This window comes from Hyperolius riggenbachi, chromosome 1, assembly GCF_040937935.1.
Source record: "Hyperolius riggenbachi isolate aHypRig1 chromosome 1, aHypRig1.pri, whole genome shotgun sequence".
NCBI lineage: Eukaryota > Metazoa > Chordata > Amphibia > Anura > Hyperoliidae > Hyperolius > Hyperolius riggenbachi.
In genome coordinates, this window is record NC_090646.1 from 223,481,632 (window position 1) to 223,488,625 (window position 6,994).

Here is a 6,994-nt window from a genome sequence, read left to right on the forward strand (position 1 = left end):
ATACTAATTCTCAATATTTTACTATATCAAATCTCATTCTATTGTTAGGTAATTAATTTGGCCATTTTTCTGTACTCATTTGTATGCACTATTTTGTAGAATATAAACAATTAAAAATTGTTTGTCTAAGCACTTTTTCTGAATATCCTCTGCAAATAATCCCACCTTTTGGAGAGAACGTTACCATAACTGGTTTTTTAAATATATATTGTTATATCCTGGGAGGTTGTTGAAATAACCCTTTTTCCTACAAGACTAGCTAGAAAGTTAGCATAGCATCTTCTTACGCTCAAATGAGAAGTAGTGGCAGCTTACTCGATCTATAAATGAGATGGTAGATTGTATCAATTGTACATACAACATACGATCAAAATTGTATTGTGTGTGGACTCACCAAACAATCCAAAAGGTTACTTTGTCTACACAGGGTTGAATCCCTTCAGAATTCCCTCAGTGTCTAAGGGCTGAATGGTAACCTGTGACAAAGGGAACAGGAATTGGAGGGTGATACAGTAGAATCTCGTTATAGTAAACTCTGATATAGTAAACCTCTGGATATAGTAAACTCAGTCCTCAGCTCCTGGCAAATGCGGCTGTATAAATACAGTATACAATGGCTTCAATTCTGGTAGGGTCCAAATCTTCCAAAGACTATCCTAACTTATGGAAGACAGTTAAAGAATGCCATTATTTCTTTACCGCTGAATTACTGCAAGATTTACCGCATGTTCGGAAATGCGTAAAAATCTTTCAGAATTGCTAAAAAAAAAAAAAAAAGAGGAAAATACCACATGAGGTATTTTACCAACTAAACAATATTTACAGCACATAGGCAGGGCCGGGCCGAGGCATAGGCTGGAGAGGCTCCAGCCTCAGGGCGCAGTGTAGGAGGGGGGCGCACAATTCATTCAGCTGTCATTCCTAATTGTGTTTGAAGCAGAAAGAAATAAGAAAAGGGGATACATGGCAGTGACTGCAAGCCATATAACTAGATATTAAGGTGTTGGGGAGGTTGTGGACCCTGTGGCGCCTTAGTCTAGTAGCCATCAGTGTGTGACGGCTGGGGTGGCAGGGATGGAGGGGCGCACTTTGGTGTCTCAGCCTTGGGTGCTGGAGGATCTTGTCCCGCCTCTGCACATAGGTACCAGAACTGAGGCCATTGTATGACCAATTCTGATATAGTAATCTTCTGAAATAGTAAACTACATTTTCTGGATCCTTGGGATTCTACTGCATCACACAAAGCACATACCAATGTGGGCAACGTATGAACTTAAAAGTGGTTACACCTGCCCTTTAAAATAAAAAGTGCAATTGTAGATGTCATACCACAGATTTTATTAGCCCGTTTACCATAAAACTTGAATTATGCTACTAGTACAATCTATGGTTAGGATATTTGATTTTGAAATAAAAGTATATTTTTTGCTACAGTGCACCCTTTTTTAGATTGAATTGTAATGGTAAAAGTGGAGAAGAGGCGTTTAATAGCGGAGATAACTGATCATTTTATTATACTGGCAGTCTCCTAGTTACAAACAGTTCCTGTTACGGGAGATTGATTAATCTCAGACAACTCTGGTTTGGGACCTATAGTATAAGCTTGTTTTCAATGTACTTTTAAAGTGTTTTACAACAGTTTATACAATACTGTAACATTTACAAATAAAAATGTCTACTAAAAAAGCAGTATTGTATATTTTGTACATGAAGACAACTTTGTTTGCATCTCTGAAACATTGGCCTCGATTCATAAAACTGCCTGCGAGCGGGGAAAGTCGAGCGGGGAAACACCGCTGTCGGTATTTCCGCCTTCAGGGTGGTAATTCATAAAAATTTAGCTACTTGTGATATACGTGCGGAGATACTCCGCTGTAGGCAGGCGTTAGGCTGTCGGGAGACGTGCGGAAACAGGGGAAGCAGGCGGAATCCCTCCGTGCGGTGTTCTCTCTGCAGCTGCTTGGGAGGTCTGTCCCATTCACTGCAACGGATTCCGCACGCTTCTCGCCACATCAGAGGTAGCGGTAATACCCGTCCGCATACCGCTACCTCTAATCTTTATGAATTGACATTTGTTACTGTTGCTGTGATAATCACCGCGCAAGGCGGTGATTGATCACTCTGCTCGCAAATGTCGGCTTTTCATGCGGAAAAAGCCTTTATGAATGCATATTTTGGTGTGTGGTCGGTAAAGTGAGCGTTTTTTTGCATTTCCGAATGCGGGAATGCTTTATGAATCGAGGCCATTGTTACTCTTTTATAAGTAGGGGACTGTGTGTATAGGAAACGTAGTCTGAAAAGTGGGCTTGGCTAAACAATATTTTAATTCCCATTTCATCCCCACTAAAATGGTGTACCTAACCTACAGTATGTCTCCATTACAAACCACCTGATTTCGGCACACAGGACGGCGTGTCTGATTTGGGAGCACGGAGATTTAGCGAGGCGCTGCACAAATTGGTGGAAAAAAGTAATTTGGCCGAATACCCCCAAGTTGCAGGGACTAGTCATCTGCGCCGGATCGTGAATTTTTACAGGGGCAGGGGGAGACGCTGCGCCGAGATGGCCTGTGCTGAAAATAAAAAGACCGTGCTATTACACACGACTCCCTTTTAACCTCCATGGCGGTAAGCCCGTGCTGAGCACGGGCTATGCCGCCGGGAGGCACCGCTCAGGCCCCGCTGGGCCGATTTGCATAATTTTTTTTTTGCTGCACGCAGCTAGCACTTTGCAAGCTGCGTGCAGTGCCCGATCGCCGTCGCCACCCGCCGATCCTCCGCTATACGCGTCGCCGCAGCCGCCCCCCCCCCAGACCCCGTGCGCTGCTTGGCCAATCAGTGCCAGGCAGCGCTGTGGGGTGGATCGGAGTCCCCTTTGACGTCACGACGTCGATGACGCCATCCCGCCCCGTCGCCATATATCCCGCGGCTGAACGGGGGTCCCTTACCCCCCAAATCTCCCCTTGCAAAATCTACGACCAACTTGGTCGTAGATTTTGCTGCTGCTGGAGGCAGGGCTAACAGCTGCAGCCCTGCCTCACAGCGCTGTCTATCAGCGGCGCATCGCCGCCTCTCCCCCGCCCCTCTCAGTGAAGGAAGACTGAGAGGGGCGGGGGAGAGGCGGAGATACGCGCTGACAAACGCGTGTGAGGGCAGGGCTGCGGCCATTAGCCCTGCCTTACCAGGAAGAGATCCCTGGGAACCACGGAGGGAATTTGGGAGGTAAGGGACCCCAGTTCAGCCGCAGGATAGCGGCGTTTTAGCAGGGGCACACATGTCCCTGCTGAATATAAGAGCTGAAGCGAGTTTTATTCTCGCTTCAGACTCTCTTTAAATACATTTCCGTGGTCGTCTAGAGGTAGTTAATATAAGGGACAGAGACCACTAGACTACTAAATCTATTTAAGGGAGGGAGACCATTAGACTACCAGGGAAGTCTATAAGAAAAAGGGGAGCCTTTGTAGTCTGGTAGTCTAGCGGTCACCCTGCCTTATACAGATCCCCCTGGTGGTCTAGTGGTCTCCCCTCCCCCCACTTGCAGGGATCAGCAACATGAAGCATGATGGTAAGTATTCTCTCACCACTATCTGTTCCAGTGACAAGCAGCACTCCTGTGCCAGCACTCCAGACAGTCTTGCACATTCGCATCTGTACAGTATCATGCTCTCAACAATCAACCAAGGAATCTATACCAATCCCTGTCAGATGACAGACTGTGCAAATGATGACAATTCTAAAGTCTCATACGCAGGGGCGTAGCAATAGGGGGTGCAGAGGTAGCGACCGCATCGGGGCCCTTGGGCCAGTGGGGCCCCAAAGGGCTCTCTCTCATCTACATTATTACCTCTCTATTGGTCCTGTGCTCATAATAATCATTTATATAGATGCTGTGAATAGTAGTAATCACTAACAAACTGTTTCCCAGCCTCTTCTTGCACCTCTGACACTGTAGTTGCCATTGGCAGGTTTTGGCATGCCGTATCAATTGTTATGTATAGAGTGCTTGGGGGGCCCCATGTAAAACTTGCATCGGGGCCCACAGCTCCTTAGCTACGCCACTGCTCATACGTACGTATGTACAAATGGCCCATATGCAATTCACTTTTTCTCTTTTGTTTTCTCCTAGTTGTTCACACCTTGTCAATACAATGCCATTTAAATCACCTGCAAACTAGAAAATACTCAAAATAATTTTGATAGCACTTTTTCAATTGCAAAAGGAGGAAAAATATCTCCTAGGTGAGAACATAGGAGAAAAAGTTAATTGCATATGGCCCATGAGGCTTTAGAGCTGTCATCATTTGCACAGTACTGTGCTAAGATCTGTTCAACAGCTCTGAACTTCTCCATATAAACTTTGATTGCGGCATCCCCTTGTTTGCTTTATTTTTTGTTCACAGATTAGACAGGACAAGTCACAGTGGTGCAATAACTCCTAATTTCCAAGCCTGGACTTTCTGTGTTCTTCCTGCAACAGTATTTGCAATTGCATGCAGAAATTCACGATTGCGCGCAAAAACTCTGGCGCGGTCGTGCTATGAGTTATCACGGTTTAGTGAATCAAGCCCTATATGCTTGATTGGCAAACTCGTATGGTGTGCAATAAGCAACGCCAGAAGTGCATATACTACACTGTCTGACATTCACACTTCAGGCGCTGCACAGCAGTGCATTGCGATATCTCACTGCTGCATGCATTTTCGGCAACACGCAGCACTGACCCATTCACTGTAGTGATTTAGATCAGCCGCACAATGCATGGCAACACAGATTGCCTGCAACTGTGTGCTTTACGTTGCCGAACGCATGACCAATGTACGTTTGCTAGTGTAAACAAGGCCTTAGGTGTCATGATAATAGGCTAATTTACTTATTGCTATGACATCCATTTTAATGCATATTATAGAATCAGTGCCGTGTGCTGCTGCTTGTATTGCTTTTTTTGTTTTTTCCCCTGGTCTGTTTTTTGTACAATTGTTTGCCATAAAGATTTATATTACGGACTTCATTTATCCCCATATGTGCTCTCTTTATTGTTACTATATCATTTTGGTGGCGTTATCCTGCACTGCCTATATTGATTGATAGTGCATTCCATATTTGCTGCTTATGTGCTGAGACATTCTTGAGAAAACAGCTGACAACCTCTGATTAAAGGCCAATGATAAAATTAGGTACATTATTAAAAAAAAAAAAACTTAGTGAAAGGAAAACAATTTCTTTAAAGCAAATATAATAAAGGCCTTTTTTTTTTCCTGCCTGTTTTGTTCAAACCATTCCTTCATCATCAGATGTTTTCAAGCAGCTTGCATAGGTAAATACTGTATATTACACATTACACAACTGTGGAAGCAAAATCATAAATAGTGACCTCTAGTGTCATTTGTATGAACTTCACAGTGAAATGTGCACTGCGTTTACTGTAGATAAAACATTTCTTTAAGAAGGTAATTTAAATAATAATGATTATTAAATCAAATTTTTTTACTATATATTTAATTCTAAATGTGTGAGTGCTAATATATTTTTAGTCCTATATGATTAAGAAAAGGAACAGGCTGTTTGCCACTTTAATAATTTGTCAGATATTTGCTACTTTGAAGAACATTATAGCCCACAATGGAGATAAATGCAATAAAAAAATGTCATTTCCAAAAAGTAATAAAAAAGAAATTCCTGCCATTGATACATATACCTATAGTGTCACAACAAGCAGGATAATGCTTTATGGAGCCACAGTAGTTCAAGCATTTGGAAAAGACTTCACTGATCTTTGTGGACTAAAATATCAGTTACAGTCACATGAAATGTATACATATAAGCAGTGGGGTAGCAATAGGGGGTGCAGAGGTTGCGACCGCATCGGGCCCTTGGGCCAGAGGGGCCCCGAGAGCTCCACCCTCAACCACAGTATTAGCTCTTTATTGGTCCTGTGCTGATGATATTCACTTCTATAGATGCTTTGAAGTGTTGTAGTCATTAACAAACTCTTCCCCATCCCCTTCTTGCTCCTCTGTCACTGTGGTTGCCCTTGATTGATTTTGGTGGGCCATATGAATTGTTATGTATAGAGTGCTTGGGGGGGCCACAATGTAAAACTTGCACTGGGGCCCACAGCTTCTTAGCTACGCCACTGCATATAAGTTAGTAATTGTGGTGATGCCATGTTGGCGCTTTATAAATCAATAATAATAATAATAATGAAAGACTACGGTGAAGAACAGTGTTATATTTCTTTAAGTCAGCCCCATTTCTAGGGGCGGGCAAGGGTGCCCACCCAGGGTGCTGTGAGGGAGGAGGGCGCAGTAATGGAGGGGGGAGCCGCGGCACACTGGGACTCGGCCATTGGGAGGGGATGCCCGACTCTTCTCTCCCTCACTGATTAGCAGGAAGTAGTAAGAGTAAGCAGCTGCAGACAGAACATCCCGGCGGAAGTAAATGTCCCATGGAGCCTGAAGGTGAGTCTTCGCTACAACGCTCCCACTGCCATACATTGCTGCAATGGAGGGGGAGCATGGGGGGGGCAAGGTGAGGGAGGGAGGAGTCGGGCCCCCCTCCTGGCAGCCGAGTCCCAGTGTGCCATGGTTCCCCCCTCCCTCACAGCACCCTGGGTGGGCACCCACCTTGCCTGCCCCTAGAAACGGGATGACTAGGGGCACCTATTCCTGGCTAACTTATACTGGAAGAACCTATATCTGGCTAACCTATACAGGGGGCACCTACAACAACAACAAATAACATTTGTAAAGAGCTTTTCTTCAGAAGGACTCAAAGCACATAAGCATGGCTCAGATCAATAATTGGTTGATTGGTAAATTGTTGTACAGAGGAAGAACTCTATAAGTCCGGAAATGCCAGGCTAAACGTGTGGCTTTTCAGTCTTGATTTGAATAACTCCAGGAAAGGGGCTGTCTTTACTGGGTGTGGTAGGGAGTTCCAAAGGGTAGGGGCAGCATGACATAAAGCTCTGGCTCCATAGGATTTGAGGTGCATTA